Source organism: Hyaena hyaena, unplaced genomic scaffold (assembly GCF_003009895.1).
Source record: "Hyaena hyaena isolate Hyena2069 unplaced genomic scaffold, ASM300989v1 scaffold_308, whole genome shotgun sequence".
NCBI lineage: Eukaryota > Metazoa > Chordata > Mammalia > Carnivora > Hyaenidae > Hyaena > Hyaena hyaena.
In genome coordinates this window covers 504217-521512 of record NW_024080942.1, presented here as the reverse complement: position 1 = coordinate 521512, position 17296 = coordinate 504217, and the positions used below count along the sequence as shown (strand labels likewise).

At 65.6% G+C, this 17296-nt stretch overlaps 2 long non-coding RNA genes across 3 annotated transcripts; both read right to left on the bottom strand.

The window, feature by feature from the left end:
* Positions 1-3978: 3978 nt before the first annotated feature.
* Positions 3979-6222, bottom strand: LOC120242510. Its single transcript, XR_005531100.1, has 2 exons — positions 4944-6222; positions 3979-4812 (listed from the first exon to the last, which is right to left on the bottom strand). It is a non-coding gene; the product is annotated as an uncharacterized LOC120242510 (long non-coding RNA).
* A 10-nt stretch (positions 6223-6232) lies between these two features.
* LOC120242511 lies at positions 6233-12251 on the bottom strand. 2 transcript variants are annotated; one of them, XR_005531101.1, is made up of 4 exons: positions 11639-12251; positions 10563-10792; positions 8322-8548; positions 6233-6321 (listed from the first exon to the last, which is right to left on the bottom strand). It is a non-coding gene; the product is annotated as an uncharacterized LOC120242511 (long non-coding RNA). The 2 variants fall into 2 exon arrangements; XR_005531102.1 differs by lacking the exon at positions 11639-12251 and adding an exon at positions 11162-11230.
* Positions 12252-17296: the final 5045 nt, after the last annotated feature.

Below are 17296 nucleotides of genomic sequence, written 5' to 3'. Positions count from 1 at the left end.
CCCCGCCCATTGGAAGAGGAGGCCCCGGCCCCGCCCACTGGATGAGAGGGCATCTGACCCGCGTGGGCTCAGAGAGGTCAGTGTCAGGAGGGAGAAGGCGGCGGCATGAGAACAATGGCCTGTCCCCCCGAGAGGCCCTCCCAGGAGGCCCCCAGAAGTCTCTGGCCCCCTGTGCGGGGGAGCCACGGGCTGCGCCTCCAGGAAGGGCCGTGGGGACAGCGTGGCCCGGCGGGAGCACAAGGAAGTCCGTCCAGAATGGATGGAGAGCAAAGTGCGGTCTGTCCGCGCGTGGGGATGGCGGTCAGCCTGCTGCCCTGGGACGGTCCCCAAGGACAGTGAGCCAGACACAGAAGGACTAATCCCGAGTGGCCCCTCTCCTCAGGCTCTCCACAGAGACAGAAAGGGGCAGGGTGGGCGCCAGGGGCTGGGGAGGGGGCTGGGATTTAGCATTTCACGGGGACAGAAGTACAGTTTGGGAAGATGGAAAATTCTGTGGGCGCCTGGTGGTGGCGTTGCTGGGCAGGGGGAGTGGGCTCAACGCCCTGGCGGTGCTCAGGCTCGGGGCTCTGCACCCGGCTCGCTCCAGCCCTGCCTGTGTGTGGAGCCCAGAGGTGGGTGGGGCTCCCACGTGTGCAGGTGGGGCGGCCAGGGCCCCAGGCGGGTGTGACCAGGCCCGGTGCACGGGGAGCCCGCGGTGGGTCCCCCTCAGCAGGCAGCTCACTCCGGACCCGCGCTCCTACCCACCCAGCTGCCCTGGGGTTGGAGCCCAGGGCCACGTGCCCCTTCCCCATCACAAGTTGGGAAACTGAGTCACGAGCTCAGGACGTGCTCCCAGCCTCCCATCCCCTGGGAGAAAGGAGACTTAAACTCAAAAATTAAGTTGATATTTGAAAAACACAGTTTACTTCGGTGCCTGTCTCACATGGGCAGTGAGGGGGACATTGCCACCAGTAAGATAGGGAGCTGTGGGGACGCAGAGACATCTGAGCCAGCTCTTGAAGGACAGATAGAATTTTGTTCTTAATTTTAAGCAGTGTAACAATTACACAATTAACACATAGTCATTGAAGACAAATTGAAATACACATTATGCGTAACACAGAAAAAAGTTATAATACCCTGAAATCTCGTCACTCAGATTAGCGTGTTCATATTTCAATTCATATTCCTAAAGTTCCCTCCACTCCCTGTGTTTCAGGATCACATCCGTATTGGCAACATGTGTGTGTCTACACCATCACGTCCACTGTCTACACAACAGTCTGTGTATGGACCCAGCAGACATGGCTGGGGTAGGCGGGGAGCCTCCAGGGAATTCACAGGTCAGGACCCAGCAAACCTCAGAGCATCTGGAGCCTGCACGGTATTAGACCCGGACGTAAAGTGGACGCAGCCTTTCTAATAGTCACACAAAAACTAAAAGAACAAAATGAAATGAAATAATGGCCACAAAAGATTCCGGGTCAAGATGGCAGATTAAACACACTGATCGGTTCCCATCTGCAAAGCCCACTTCAACCGCACAAGAAAGGGGACTTTAAAAGACATCTACCCCTGAGGGTGGTGAAACCCACGTGTAGATGGACCCACGGTAACTGCTCACGGACGAGAGAGAGAGAGAGAGAGAGAGCGCGCCCTGGACAGAGAGGGGGGAGGTGAGCATTTACAGGATTTATTTTATTTGACTTTATTTTATTTCATTTATATTTTAAAGAGAGAGAGACAGAGAGAGAGAGCATGAGCTGGGGAGAGGGGCAGAGAGAGACGGGGAGAGAATGTTAAACAGGCTCCACACTCAGCATGGAGCCCAATGTGGGTCTTGACCCCACGACCCCGGGATCATGACCTGAGCCGGAATCAACAGCCGGACGTTCAGCCGACTAAAAGCCGCCAGAACTGATGGACACAAGCTCCGGGTTTGAAAGAAGAAGCCCCCGTGGAGGAAAGCAGACTCGCCCCCGAGAGCAGCGGTGTGACCCCCACCAGGGGGGACACTTGGGACAGAGAGAAGGTTCTATGAGATTCCCAGGAAGAAAAAGAAGCTGTGCCCAAAGCGCAAGGGAACAGAGTCTCCTGGCCTTTCAACAGCTACCCTGGAGGGAGGAAAACGCCCTTACAAGTCTGGATGAAAAGCGCCTCCAAGCCCGAATTCCACGCCCCGCCAATTTGCACCTGGCGCGGAGGAGGGACAAAGGCATCTTCAGACAGTCGCGTCCTAAAAACTCATCCCCCAGCTGATCAGGACTTTCTACAGGATGTGGCCCATGGAGGTGAGAAAGTAAGCGGCGCGGCGGAGCGAGAGCCCCGCGGATGCGCCCCAGGGACGGCAGGGACAGCCCCTGGGGCCGTGGCCGCAGGTGGGTGTTGAGGACCCCCAGTCCCTGTGGGCGCAGAGGGACTAAGGGCCCAGATGCGCCAGCACCGCTGCACTGACGGTCCCTTGCTTTGTCCTGACCGCGTGTGAGGTTCCCGCCTCCTGCCCTGGCCCGTGTGAATTTCCTGCACAAAACCCCACGACGTGAGTGGCCTGAGACAGCGCCTTTCTCATGTTGCAGGGCTGTGGCCGGGGGTCTGAAACGGGCCGCCCCAGGGGAAAATCGAGGTATCAGCGGGCCTGGGTTCCTGGGGGACGGTCTGGAATACATTTCCTTGGCTCTTCCAGCTTCAGAAGGCCGCCCGCAGTCCTTGGCTCAGGACCCCCTTCCATATTCGAGGCCAGTCGAGCCTGTCGGCCTCCCTCCACCACTTTGAAGGGCCCTCGCGATGACGCTGGGACCCCCAGATGGATACGGGACAGCCCCCCTTTCTCAAGGTTGGCTGACTGGCCGTCTTAACTCCATCTGTAGCCTTGACCCGCACCCCCTCGCCCCTGCCCCCTGCACTGGTTTCCTCCCCCCACCCTTGTGCTCCAACGCTTTGACCACTTGTGCCTCAGGGCCTCAGCACTGGCTGTTCCCTCTGCCCAAATGCTGTTCCCTAGACGCTCACAGCGTTCCCCTCTCACACCGTCGTGTCTCTGCTCAGACGCCAGGCTCTCTCCTCACCTCGCTCCTTTGTTGTTATTCCCCGCATAGCGCAGAGACCTTGAACCCGCTGACCTTGCTTCCTGCTGCCTTCCCCAGGAGGGCATGAGCTCCGTGGCGGGGGCGGGGGGGGGGGGGGGGGGCTGTATCTGTGTCGGTCACGGCTACGCCTCCGGGCCTCATCCCTTGACCTTCACCCGCCCCAGACACCACTGCCTTTCCTTCCGCAGCGAGGCACCAGCAACCTGCTTTCTGTTTCTCCAGATTTGCCTGTCCCGGAGACTTCACATAATGTGCTTATTTGTTGATTTGGGGGGCGGGGGAGGGGCAGGGAGAGGGAGAGGGCGAATCCCAAGCAGGCTCCGCGCTGTCAGCGCAGAGCCCGATGCGGGGCTCGATCTCCAGAGCCGTGAGATGGTGGCCTGAGCCCAAATCGAGAGTCAGACGCTCAACCGATTGAGCCCCCCAGGCACTCCTCTGGACACTTTATACAGAGTCGTATGGTACGTGGCCTTTTGCGACTGGCGCATCATGTCTGCAAGGTTTATTGTGTGATAGAAATGTCAGTGCCCCTTTCAGGAGCCAAATGAGAATCCGTGGTGTGGAGGGACTACCTGCCCTTTTATGGTGATTTTAATGCTCCTCACTCATTTCAGTCCGAATGAACTCGGCCGCTAGACTCTGGATCTGTAACGAAGCTGTAAACTGAGTCACAGAGATGGTTAACACAAAACGCAGGTAGTGGGTTCCCTCTGGGCTGGGGGAGGGGGCTGCCCAGACAGCCCCGAGGAGAGTGGCCGTGGGTTTGTGCTTCACCGAGGTGCTGGGCCAGTGCTCACGGTCCCTTCGCGGGGAGCACACACCCCTGGCACGCTCTGCCTGCTGTGTGCTCGGTTCCAAATTTAATAAGGATTTCAAGGTGAGCATGAAGGTTTTACCCATGTATGCTCAGCGGTGATTTTTTAAAATAATAGGTGTATTGAGATAGAGTTCACATATCATAACATTTACCGTTTTACAGCGAATGACGCGGCAGCATTTAGTACGGCCAGCTCGTTCTAGAGCACTGTCCTCACCCAGCAGGAGACCCATGTCCATCAGCAGCCACCGCCGCCCCACTCTCTTCTCCCCCAGTCTGTGGATTTTCCTGTCCTGGACATTTCTTGTGCGTGGACTCAAACAACACACACCTTGTGACCAGCTTCCTTCACGGAGAATAATGTTTCTGAGTTCACACACGTCGTAGCTTGTGTTAGTACTCTGCTCCTTCTCGTGGCCAAGGACGCCTCCACGGAATGGGCAGACCACATCGCGTGGACCCACTAACGGTGATTTTCCTGTTCCTCATTCATTTCAAGGGGCTGACTCTGCAGCCAGCATCACTGTGGGCTCCAGAAGGACCCGAGGACCTCCTCCTTCTGCTGAGCTCTGCACTCGCTTCTGCAGGAAGCATTCGGAGTCTTTCAGCCTCCGAACTTAGAGTTCAAAAGCAAAGCTCTCAAGGGGACTGTGGATTTGGAACCGTTTTTGCCATCTGGACCCGGCCGTGCCGGGCTGACCCGGGCAGAGAGCTTTCCGGTGTCCCCGGCCGAGCAGAGAGAAGGCCAAGTGTGCCCGCATCTGACTGGGGAGCCAGCCTTCAATGAATGACGTCACTCGGAGAACACGGTCTCGGTTTGTAGGGTTTATTTATGTTAAGAAATCCACATACGATGCCGAGTGTTCAATGGCTGTTTAAGTGATAGTTTTTCCTTTTTCGTGAGAGTTGGAAGATGATAAACAGCTCCAGCTGTAAAAATTAAAGGCAGAAGTGAAGCCAAGGTGCTTATTACGCAGAAAGGCTGAGTGGGGAGGGGGTTTGGCCCTTCCCCCCTCTCAAATGAAAATTACTCTCTGCCGTAACGTGCCACGAACAATTACCTGCTGTTTATTAATTAGCCTCTGTTAAAAGCACCGCATTGCTGCTAGAAACTGTTCTTTCTCTAATGTGAAAACGGGTTTCTTCATGTTTATTAGAACAACCAGGTCCCACGTGGTCCGGGCTCAGCGAGTACTCCACGGACACGTCTATTTTTTAAACGACACATTTTGTGACTGGAAATATCTCAGCAGAGGCCCAGATACTGACCCTGAGTCACTGGACGTGTCAGCCCCACGCTGAGCCCCCAGAACCACCGGCTGCGGGGTGGGGCGTGGCCCCCGGGGCTGCCGCCGAAGGGTCCTGGGGTGGCTGCCCCTGGGGTGGGTGTTGGGAAGGGAAGGGAGACACGGACTCCCCAGTGAGAACTGGGCTCTGAGGAAACACGGACCTCGGACGGCTCGGTCTTTCTGGACACCCACGAATAAACGCCTTGGCCACTGTCAGGAGCACGCAGGCAAGCCAGCACGCCCTCTGGGGCGCACCCCCCGCACCACAAGGAACCCGAGAAAGGGTCCCAGGTGGGGACCCCTCTGCAGCAGCCCCTCTGCAGCCCGCGCCCTGGAGACCTGGGTTGTGGGGCACACGCTAGCCGCAGCAGGGCTTGGCACTCAGGCAGATAAAGCCCGCCCTCCGGCTCCCGGTGTGCGCCTCCCATCCAAAAGGTGCATTGGTGTGAGGGTCCCAGGCGCCGTGATGAGCACCCAGAGCCGACGGCCAGCACCCCGCCTGGCGAGGGAGCCCCAGCACCGCAGGCCAGGGAGTCCCACGGGGCCACCAAGTTCCTCTCTCTCTGCCGTCACCCCCTGCCCCCAGCATCCCTCTGAGGCCCCCCTGAGCAGGTTGGCTTCCTTTTCCAAGTCATGAATGACACAGCTGGGACCTGGGTGCTTGGTCACTGCCGTGTCCCCCTCATGTGGGACCCACACTGGCTGCTCAATGTGGGGCAGCCCTTTGCGGGGCGGGACAGGTGCCGGACAGGGCACTCGGCCCCGGGCACCGAGTACGAGTGACATCTGGTAAGGTTGCCCCTCATTCCCTTTGGCCTCGGGACTGAAATCAGATCTAAGAGCCACTTTCTTCTCACTGAGTGCTCTTGGTTCATTTGTGACTCATTCTTTCACTCATGGAGCCCCGCGTGAGCTCCAGAATTTGCACTAGCCCTGGGGCTTCGTAGGGCGCAAGACGCCCGGGAAGCTGCAGGTGTGCCGAGGAAGACAGCCCCCGCATCTGGCAGCAGCTGGTAAGTCCCACCAGCACCCCGCCTTCCGATGCCCCTGGCCATGTGCCAGAGAATGGAGGGATGGACGGACGGAGGAGCAAATGCCGTGTCTGCAGCTTGGTCCCAGAGCCTTGGCCTCGTGGAGGGCAGAGCGGTACCTGTGAGAAGACCAGGGCAGGCCAAGGTCGGAGGGCGGGGCCTGACTCTGGGAGCCCATTAAGACCTGCAAGGTTCTGTGGGCCCCGAAGCTCCCGGGAGCCCCGTCCTTGCCTGGTCTGATGCCCTCTGTGTCCAGTGAGCCGAGCAGCTGCTCTGCATGGCTGCAGCTCAGAGCCCCTAGAGACAGACCTGGGTTCCGGACACAGAGGGTCGGAGGGTGAGGGCATCCCCGCTGATGACAGTGATGACAGCCCGAAGTGTCAGCCGGGGTCTGCACGCAGCCGTCTCCACAATACCCCCCACTTGGTGGCCCCAAATTACACAGTAGGAAGTCAGGGTGCCCAGGAAGCTGGGGGACAGACTCAGGGTCCCAGAGAGAGTGGGGTCTGACGCAGCTAAAGCTCTTCCTGTCTTCAGCCTCCACCCTGCTCTCTCTAGGACCCAGGCAGGGAGGGGAGCAGGGAGGCCCAGTGTGCACATGGCTGCCCCTCACCCTGGAAGTCTGCTGTTCTCCAGGGGGGCCAGGGGTCTGTCCCACTAATGGGGAGCTGCCCCAGGCCTGGCACGCACGGGGTCCTCAGTGGGGTGTGTGGGCTCGCATGAGCTGGTGTGTTCCTGCCACCTGGGCCCCCTTCCTTCATGGGAGCTTCCTCCAGAAGGCAGGAGGGAAGGACCGGGCAGGGCGAGGGGCACAGGGGCGGGGTGGAGGGGGTGGACAGGGTTAAAGTCGACCTCAGGCACCAGAGCCAAGACAGGCACGGGCCCTCCCCCTTCCAGAGCGCTGGCCATGGGTGCCAGCCCCTGGGGCAGCAGGAGGAGGCCCCATCCTGGGAGGGAGGACTCCCTACTGATCCCACCGCCTCGCCGCCCTCAGCAGGGGAGGTGAAAGTTTCCCCTCCACCAGCCACCTGCCCCACATTACTGGTTTAGAAGTAGCACAGGGGCGGGGTGGACGGAGCGTCCCCTTGGTCACCCCGTTTCCCTTCCCAGCTCCCCCGTCGGTCCTGCGCAGGGTAGTGGTGGTCCGGACGAAGGGGCTCAGGCCGCGCCCCTCCCTTTGGTTCCCCAGCCCCAGCCCCCGACACCACTCAGCGGGGGATGAGCACCCCCCTCCCCCGCACGCCCTCAGGGCCCCGCCCTCAGGGCCCCGCCCAGGCGCAGGAACTCCCGGGCGGCCCGCAGCGAGGGGAGGAGGAGGGAGAGGGGCGTATTCCGTCTTGGGAGCTCAGCAGGGACTAGGGCCCCTACGCTGTCTTCGCTGGAGGGCAGCCCCAGGACCCCCCTCTGCGGGGCCTGGGGTGCCCGGTGGTACCCAGAGCTGGGGTCTGGGGTGTTAAGCCTCCTTGCGTCCTGGCCCCCAGGACCCTGAGAGGGCAGGCGGGGAGCCAAACCGCAGGCAGGGGCAGAGAGGAGACCCGGGCTGGACCCCCACACCGCCTCCACCGGGCCCTGCAGAGGGCGGTTCCGACCCGGCTGGTCACACGAAAGGCCCGAACCGCTCCAGGGCTCCCTGGGCTCGTCCTGGGCACCACCTCCGGGCTCCGCGCAAACAGGCCCGAAGGGGTGGGCTGCGCACGCTCCCTCCGCCTGGGGTTTCCATTCTTCAGCTCCCCAACCTACCCACACAGACCCGTGTGAGGGGCGGGGGGGGGGGGATTCGGGCCCACTTCACAAATGGGAAAACTGAGGCGGGAAGAAGAAACCCATCGCAGCTTTCCCAAGACTCTAGTGTGTGGAGCCCCAGGAGCAAAGGCGAAATTTGGTTTCCAAACCAAGAGGGTCCCTGGTGTGGGGGCGGGGACCAGGGGCCTTGCAAACCGACGGGCCCAGGGGCGCAACCGACCTGGGGAGTCCGCTCAGTTATCAGGAGGCTGAGTCGAGGTTCCCGCCTCTGGGGCTTCGGGGGAAGCGGCGGGCGGGCTCCCACCCAGAGGTTCCCGCGACTCGGCCTCCTGGAGAGCGACTCGACTCGCTGTTTTCGTTGCCTCCCGGGTCTTACCCGAGCCCAGCCGAGCAAGAGGAGGCTGCCGCGTCCACGCGGGCAGCGAGCGATCTGCGGGGCCACCGTGCGGCCTCCGCTGCGCGAAGCTCCGCGGCGCCCGGTGGAACGAAGCCGCTCCCGGCGCGCAGGCGGGCGGCCGCGGGGGTGAGGGCGGCGCGGGGTGAGCGGAGGGCTCCGGATCCGCGCGATCCGACCCCGGAATTCGTTGGCGGATTTTTAAAGGTCTGGGATGGAGAGAGAAAGCGTGGGAAACCGATCCCGTTGGTTGCTCCCGCCGCCGGGGCCGCAGCCCGCGCGCAGCTGCGGGGGCCTCGCCGCGTAACCGCCGCCCGGTCCGGGGCCCATGGCGCGCGCCCCGCGGAGGAAGCAGCATTTGGGGGGCTGCCTGCGCTCCCCGGAGAGCCGGGTTGGGCCCGGAATCCTGGGAGCCAACTCGGTCCCAGGGAGCTCACATGGGGGGTTCAGGCCCACAGCTTCAATCTCTTCCATTAAAAACAAAACAAAAAAATTCCGGATTACGTCCGGCAAGCGCACGTGGCAGACCCCAAGTGCAGAGGCGCCTGCGGCTGTGCTCCTGAGAGACAGTTGCCTGCAGCCAGGGCTCTAGGATGCAGATTACGGCAGAGACATCTCCCGGGGACCCACCCCAGAAGCTGCCCGTCGGCGAGGGACCAAGTCGTCCTGCCTTGGAAGGAAGTAGGTTTCCGAACGTCTGGGTTTTGTTGGAAATCGTTACATGGTTCACATTCCTGGGACGGGTTGGCTGGGAGCGTCCAGGCACCGGCAGCACCCACTCCCTGGGGAACCTGCACTGGGAACCGCACAGGGAGCAGCCTTGCACCCCACGGGAGCGCGTGGTGGGCCAGAAGTCAGGGCCTGTGTCCTCTGTCCCCTAGAGTTTGCTGGGTGGAAGGCGGTTTCCCCGGCCTTGGGGTGGGATGAAGGGCAAAAGTGGGCCTGAAATACTAACCCCAGAGCCTTGGGAGGCTCCTGTGGCCCCTGCTAGGGGACGACAGACACCGAGGAGGTTGTCTGTGGCGCCTCACACCACGCGCATTCTGGGCCAAACACTCCAGCTAGCTCTCGGCCTACCCTGGAAGCCTCTGCATTTGGTTTCCACCGAGTCCCCTGCTGGGCGGGGAGCAAACCAGATTGTCCCCCAGCACCCCCAGTGGTCTCCAAGCCTTTGTTTGCTCAAATCTGGGAGGCATCGCCCCCAACGTGGAGCAGGAGAAGGTGCCCAGAGGAGGGGCCCTCCCACCCCAGTCTGATTCACTGTCCCTGTGATGGGGGGCGGGGCCAGCAGTCCCATAGGTAAACTGAGGGAGAGGCGCTTTTATTCTTTTAAGCTACTCAGAATTTTTCTGAGCAGGAACTGGAGATGAGCAAAGCCTGACCCGAAGTCCAGTCGAGCCCCGAGGCTGAGGGCCTGAGGGCCTGAACGCCCCGCCAACTTTCAGGAGCACAGATAGAAACAGGGAAGGGGGAAGGGGTGAGAATCCAGCCCATCTGCCTGCCAGTCCTGCCTCCCAGCGCCCCGGCTGCAGGGGGGCTCCCTGGGGCGGGAGCGCCTGGGCACGGGGGCTGGGTGCCTGCTAGGAGGCCAGGCACCCACCTCCGGGCACCTGCACGTCACAACGCAGACCCCCAGAGGTGGGGCCTTAAGAGTTGGCACGAAACACGGGTCCTAGCCCGGCAAAGGGACCCTCTAGTCCAGGAGTGAGTAAACCCTGGGGGCACACAGGAGGCACTTCTGGGCTTCTTGGGCGTCCTGGAGTTGGGGACCCCCTTCCTTGTTGCCCATTGAGGACCCACTTGCTCACCCCCCCAGCCCGGCCCTTTCCTGACAGAGTTCATCTGATCCTAGGTCTCCAAGCGCACCTCCGGGCTTGTAAGAAAGGCTGTGGTAGGCAGAGCTCCTGACTAAAGCCAGACTCCAGGCTGTGGCAAAGGTTGGCACAAAAGTCCTCTATCAAGTACCCCAGACCCCGGCAGCAAAGCCGGTTCCCAGACTCAACAGCCTGAAGGCTGTGCCCACATAGCCCACACCTCACCCGCCTCTGACCACTGGACCCTTTGGCCCATGGCCGAAGCCCGGGTTACAGTGCGGGTCCCCTAGCCCAGTGTCGGCCACAAGAGTCCCTGAAGCTTGGCTTGGCTTGAAAACTGCCCTCCAACGGGCTGCTGTCCACAAAATGAAACCCGCCCCTCTTCTAGTGGCCCCCGCTGGGCCCATACCTGCTCCCAAATGTCCCCAAGGGTCTGCAGGGCAGGGCCAGGATCTGGACTTGCGTCTGATTCCCCCTTCTTCGCCCTTGTCTCTGCAGGAATCTGTGATGCCTGACCTGTTCTCGGTTCTAAATCTGGCCACGCGGGGGCAGGGCCCGGCCAGGCCAGGGCCCTGGCCTTGAGGACGGTCTGCCCAGGCTCCTGGAGCCGCTGGGGGGATGGGGGCGATCCCTCTGCACCTGCGGGAGCCAGCAGCCAGGTTGTCTCCTGGCCATTCCGGACCCCTACTTCCTTCTCCCCGGGCAGGGCCCCCCTGAGCCGCAGCCCACCCCCCCCCCCTCCAGCCCAGGGCTCTGGAGGAGGGCAGGGAAGAGCCAGCTCATGCCCTCCTTCCCCAGACCCTGGAGGAGGTACAGTACCAGAGTCTAGAGAGTGTCATGGCCCAGAAGATTTAGTTGCCTTGTGAGCTGAGCTTGACGGCCAGAGTGAGCTGGGGTGTCCCCAAGAAGAGACGGGGCCTTCCTAACCTTGCAGCCTGCTGGCCACCTCCAGGGCAGGGGAAAAGGAAGCCCGAGCTGCGCTGGGGGTGGGGGAAGGTGGGGGAGGACCTTCTCCGCAGGCAGGAGTGCTTCACAGGCCTCACAATTCGACTTTGCTAGGAGGCTCCCGAGGAGGAGGGGGTCCCGGGGTGCGGAGGTATGAGCGTGACCTTCTGTTCTCTTTGGCCAGTGGCCCCAGACAGGGCAGGTCCGCGGGCTGGAGCCAACTTGGCTGGGCGAAGTGGAATAGCTCCCAGCTCTGGGCTCCAGGTGCCTTCCTCCCCTTCCATGTGACCCCTACCCCGGGCCGGAGTGGGCTCTCAGCCTGCTAGGGTCTGCAGCCAGGCCCCAGTCCCCCATGGGGACCACCCATCATGACCCCCAGAGCCTGGCAGCCAGGCCGGGGACCCTCTGGACCTGGTGGCTCTCCACCCAGCCTACGGGGACAGAGACTGTGGGGCGGGGGTGACAGGCACTGGGACAGACTGCAGGTAGTGGGACCCGGCCGCCAGGTGAGCTCCCTGCGCCAGGGCGGGCAACACTCACCTGTGGCCGGAAGCAGCAGAGGCTGCGATCAGCAAGGAAGCGCCTTGGCCGTCTGGGGTGGCAAGCGGGGGGCTACCGCCAAGGCCACGGGCGCTCTGTCGACGTTGGAATTCAGACGAGAAGGCAGCTGTGGGTTGCGGGGCGCAGAGGCCCAGCGCGTCGCCGCCTCTACCCCCGCCGAGCCCTGCTCTGTTGAGCTTTCCCTTGGGGGGGGGGGGCACCCGCCACGCGCCCCTCGCCGTGCGGAGGGCCTCCGCCAGGACCCCGGGGTCTCGGTGTTAGCTGTTCCGCCGCTGCGGTTCACCTCTTTCCCGGGAGGCTCGGAACGCAGGTCCCGGCGGAGGCGCCAGCGGCCTCACTGCACAACAAACGGGGAGCGGCCGGCGGGGAGCCCACCCGCGGCAGCCGAGACCCGCACCGAAGGCTCGGCCTCTGCCCTGCTCGGCGGTCTCGGGGACGGCCCCCGGTGCTGCAGCCCGCGGGGCTCCCGAACGAGGAAGCGCGGGGTCGGCGCCTCCTTTTGCCCCCGTCTCATTCTCGAATCCCAGACACCCTTGAATGAGGAATTCGCACTGTCCCCACCGGGACCCCGGCCCGGAACCCCCGCCCGACCCTCTGCGCTGCGGGACCGCCGGGCCGGCTCCCGGCCTCTGTCCGCCACCTGCTCCGCCGGCCCTTCCGCCCGCGACGCACCTGGGCCGCGAGAGGCCCCTTCCCCGCAGGTGGCCCCGCGCGGGGGTGGCGCCGCGGGGTACTCACCTGGGGTCCGCGGAGGCGGGCGCGCCCCGAGGGCGGCGGGGTCCGGGCGCCGAGGTTCGGACGGCCGCCCCCGCGCAGCCTCGGCGGTGACGGGCGCGCGGCTCCCGGCGGCTCGGCGCGGACCGAGGGCGGCGGGTCCGGGCTGCACCCGCCGCCGGGGCTGCGGCGGAGCGCGGAGCGGGCGGCGCCGCCGCTGTTGTTTTTGAGCCGCGGAGCCCGGAGCGGCGGAGGGGGGTGGGGGCGGAGGCGAGGGGCGGGAGCCGGGCCGGCCGAGGGGGGCGGCGGGGCCCGGAGGGGGGCTTCGGAGGAGCCGGGTTGGGCGCGCGCGCCCGGACACCCCCTCGGGCGACCGCGGGCCGGGGCGGGGGCGGCGGGCAGAGGCCGGGAGGAGCGCGGGCTGGGGCGACGGCGAACGCAAAGCTCTTTAATTGGGAGTCAAATGCGGTAGAACGAAGCAGACCCGGCCAGACCCGCGCCCGAACTCCCGCGGACCGGAGCGGGGGGCACGAACGCGGCCGCCCCTCGGTCTCCGGCCCGGGTCGAGGCGGCAGCGGCGGAGCGACGCGGCGCAGGGGACGGGTGGGGGCATAGTCACCTCGCCTCCGGGGCCACCTGGGTCCTTTTAAAGTGTCCGGGGTGCGGGCCCCGGGCGGGAGCGCCGTGCACGGAATGTTTTCTTAAAGGGCCAGTTCCGAGCTGCGCCGAAAAGGGGGGGGGGGGGGGGGGGGGGGGGGGGGGGGGGGGGGGGGGGGGGGGGAGAGGGGGCGGGGGGGAAGAGATAAGTGAGTCGAAGACCGGGAAGGCCGAGGAGAGCCCCCCAATCCCGCGCCGAGGCGGCGGCGGCGGCGGCGGCGCGACGATGAGGATGATGAATACATTGCAAAGTTTTTTTGGCCCCGGCGAGGGGTGTCAGATTGAGTGCTCTGTGCGCATGTGCGAAGGTGTCCAAACTGACAATGCTGGGGAGATGAAGATAGTGTGTAGCTGCTTCTGGACTCAAGGAGGAGGAGAGAGATTCCGCGAGCCGACACCATGCGATCCAAGGCGAGGGCGAGGAAGCTAGCCAAAAGTAAGTCTCCCGCGCTCGGCCGCGCCGCGCCGCCGGGTCCCGGCCGCGGGGCCGGGGCGCCCGGGCCAGGGGTGCGCGTCGGGGCGCGGCCGGCGCGCCCTGGGCTCCCGGCCCTCGGATCGGCCGCGCGGCCCGGGGGCTGCTCCGCCTCCCGCGCTCCGGGGCGGCCGGGCTCGGCGCGGAGGCTCGGGGCGCCCGGGCCGCGCGCTCCCCGAAGGCGCCGGCCCCCTCCTCGCGAACCCCCTCCCCCCACCCCCCCAGTGTCAGGCGCTCGGGCCCGGGAACCCGAGGCGCGCGGTGGGGGCCGGGGAGGGGGGCGGAGGGGGAGGGCTGGGGGTGGAGGGGAGCGAAAAGCGAAAGTTAGCGAAAAGTTGACGAAAGGGGAGAGCAACTTTTTCCTCCCCGCTCGCTCTCTCCCTCTCTCTCTCGGAGTGGCTCTCAGTCCTGGTCAAATCATATTCCGGGCTTTTGAAATAGTGGGCGCTAGAGCACCGCCTTTGGCGTCCGCCAGCTGGGCGCAGAGGAGGGAGACCCCGAGCCGGGGAGGGGGCGGAGGAGGGGGCGCGGGCCGGCGTCCTCCCAGCTCCGCGGGCGCAGGGGCAGGGGCGGCGGCGGCAGGACGGCCTCGGCTACTCGGGGAGCAAAATGGAGCCGCTTCCCCGGGCTCGGAACTGCGGTCGGGAAGTTTATTCTCGACTGGTGGCCCGCGCGGGGGCAGGCGCTGCTCCGAGGCTCGCGCAGCCCCGGCGCGGGTGCCTCGGGCAGGAGGGTCCCCACCCGGCCGCCTTCGGCCCCGCTCGGCCCCGCTCGCCCCCCTGCGCCTTGTCGCCCGGCACAGCCTGGAGGCCCGGCGGGGACAGAGCTGCCCCCGGCGACGCTGCCCGGTCCCCGGTCTTACTTTCTCTTTCGCTCCGTCTCGGGCCGAGCCCCAGGCTCCGCGCGCCCGGCCCGCCGCCGGCCGGGTCCTCGCCGCCGCCCGGGTGCGCCCCGCCGCCCGCCCCCGCCGCCCGCCGCCGCCGCCGCCGCCGCCGCGCCCCGGGGCCGCCCGCGCGCCCTCCGCGCCCCGGCCGCCGGCACCTTCGCCCGAGAGGCCCGCGGGCCCGGGAGCGCGGCCCGGGAGCCGGGCAGGTGGGAGCGGCGGCGCGGCTCCCGAAGCTCGGCCGAGGCCCGGCTGCAGCGAAGCGGCGAGCGCCGCGCGGAGAGGAGCCCGCGCCGCCTGCCCTCGCCGCCCCCGCCCCCGCGGGCCCCTCGCGCGACCACCAGGCCGTTCAGTTTTCTCTCCTCTCCGGCCTGACCCGGCCCGGCCGAGCCTCGCCGCACCGGGGCCGAGCCCCTGAGCGTGAGCCTCGGTGGGCCGGAGACTCCCACACTTTCCCGGAGAAGTTCTGCTCTGCTGACTGGGTCGGCCCGGCTCCCCGCGGATGGCGGCCCGCGGCGGGAGGCCCCGCGTCCACGGCCCGCCGTGGGGGAAAAGCAGCTCCCCCGCCTCCGCAGGGCGCCCCTGGGGTCCCCCCCGCCCGGGGCTGGCGGGGCTCCTCCTCGAGGCTCCGCTTTCCAGCCCGTCTCCCCTGCCCGGTGCTCAGAGCCTCGGCCTCCTCCACCTCCTGTGACCTCTGGTCCCTCTTGGTGCGAACAAGGCCCCAGTGTCGTGTGGCTGGTGCACTGCCTGTGGGCCCGTGGCCGTGGGCTGTGGGCGTTCCCTGCGCCGTTGGGGTCTCTGAGTGAGCCCACGGGTTTCCTCAGAGTCTCTCCCCTGGGCTGCAAGCTGCCCCATCAGGCTCCCTAAGGGGCCGCAGCTTTGAGCGAGAAAGTGGAACGCGCCGCGCTCTCTCTGGGCCTTCGCTGCAAGCGAGAGGCGGGCTCTGTGCCCCCAGAGCAGCCCTGGGAGCAGCCCCGGCCGCCCTCCACCCCGCACAGGTGGGGAAGCTTGAGTGGCCGGCTCTTCTCAGGATCTAGACCTGGCGCCTGGCAGCGGCCGAGAGCCTGGCCCTGAGGCCGGGGAACCAGAGCCGAGGGTAGGGCAGAGCCCAGGGTTCCCCTTCCTGGGAGTCCCTAGTGAGGCAGAGCCCCGCACAGTGTGTGTGTCCCGGCCGGGCCCCGCTGGAGCCCACGCTGGGGCAGCCCCCCAGCCCTCCCCGGGAAGGGGGCCGAGGCAGGCACAGGGCGCCGCACCCGCTGTGGAATTTCATTTCACCGGAGGATATTTTAAGCAGATGTGGACGTCCCCGGGGACCTGCCTCCATTACCTGAATCTGAGGAGGCAGGGCAGCCCCAGGCGGCCAACAGAACCGCCCCCCCTTCTAGACCAGATCCCGGCGGGGGTCGTGGGCTGGGGGAGGAACAGGGGTCACGGTCAGGAGGCCGCCATGCCGCTGGCTGGGCTGGGCCGGAGGCCGCGTGAAGCATAACCTGGTCAGTGAGCGTCAGTCCCTGCGTCGAGCGCGGGGGCTGCCCTCGAGGGTGCAGCTGGGGCGGTGATTTCGTTTGTGTTTCCCCAGGACCCCGCTCCAGGGGCTCCCCTGCTGGGCCTGCGTGTTTACCGAGTTGGTAGCACCTTTGGGACTCACACTGGGGGCTCTGACTTGAGGGCACAGGCCACTGAAGGGCTCACCGTCTCCTCCGTGTGAGCCCAGACAGCTGCGGGCGGACTGAAGACCGGGGTCCCCCAGAGTCCCCTCGAACTGGCCAGGGCACTGCTGGCCTGTGGGGAATCGAGGCCGTCCCTGCCCTACATTTAAAAAATGAAATGCCTAACAAAACCTTTGTGTTTCTGCTGCTGTTGGCAGTCAGGAGCAGGTGGGGGGTCAACAGAGCCAAGGTGCCCCCCTCCCGACCTCCTAACACAGCTGGGGGACCCCGTGCAGGGGAAGAGGTGCCCCCAGAGACTGTGTCCCGCCGCAGCCCCCATCAGAGCGGCGCCTGAGACCAGATCCCTTCGGCGCACAGACTCAGACACACGTATTCCAGGCCCGGGGTTAGTGTCCTCGGAGCGGCCGCCGCCTGGCCCCCGGCGCGGAGCTGGGGGCCGCCGCCTCTGCCCGACGCCCGGCTCGGTGTGTCTTGTACGTGTGCTCCAGAGCCACGCGTGTGCGGAAGGTGCGTGTGCGATACAGGGTGCGGGGTTGGCCCCCGCCAAACCCGCCGGGCTCCGGCTCTGCTGGGCCCTGCTCCCCGCCCCTCCCCCACCCCTCCCCGCCCGGGCACCAGGGGACGTCTGCCCTTTCCACCGGTTCTGTTTCCCCGGAGCCAGGCCAGCGGCCTCGAGTCCGGAGGCCTGGAAGGGCAGCGGCGCCGGGAAATGCCCGGCAGGAGTGGAGCGCCTGGCCCGCTTCGGGCGAAAACGCGGAGGCTGCGGTGAGGGGCGGGGTGCAGGGCTGGCGGCCAAGGCCAGGTGCCCCGCGGTGGTGCGCTGAGTGCCTGAGGCTCCGTCTTCGACACTGGCCTCGCGGGTGTGCCTCGGCGCCCATGCCTGTGGGCGGGGGTGGATGCCAAGTGCTGTGGGTTGCGTGACCTCCGAGCGGGCTCCCAGGGGAAGGGCACTGGCTGTGCCCTCAGGTCCTCATCAGGCCTCCCTGCACCTCCCGCGGGCTGCTGGTCTGGAGCAGGTGCGGCTGGGCCTCCGGCCCCTCCGGGCCCACAGCCGTGGGGATCGTGAGATCCCCTTGTGGGCACAGCTCGGAGCTGGGGAGCTGGTCCCCAGGCGGGTGCTGGCGGTGGGGCCGGCCAGAGGCTCCCCCCACTGGGCCCCCAGGAGGAGGCCACCAGCTCGCAGGGCGGCTGTGGGCTCTATTAGCCCCCTGTTTTATTCAATTAGGAGGCAATTAGGGATC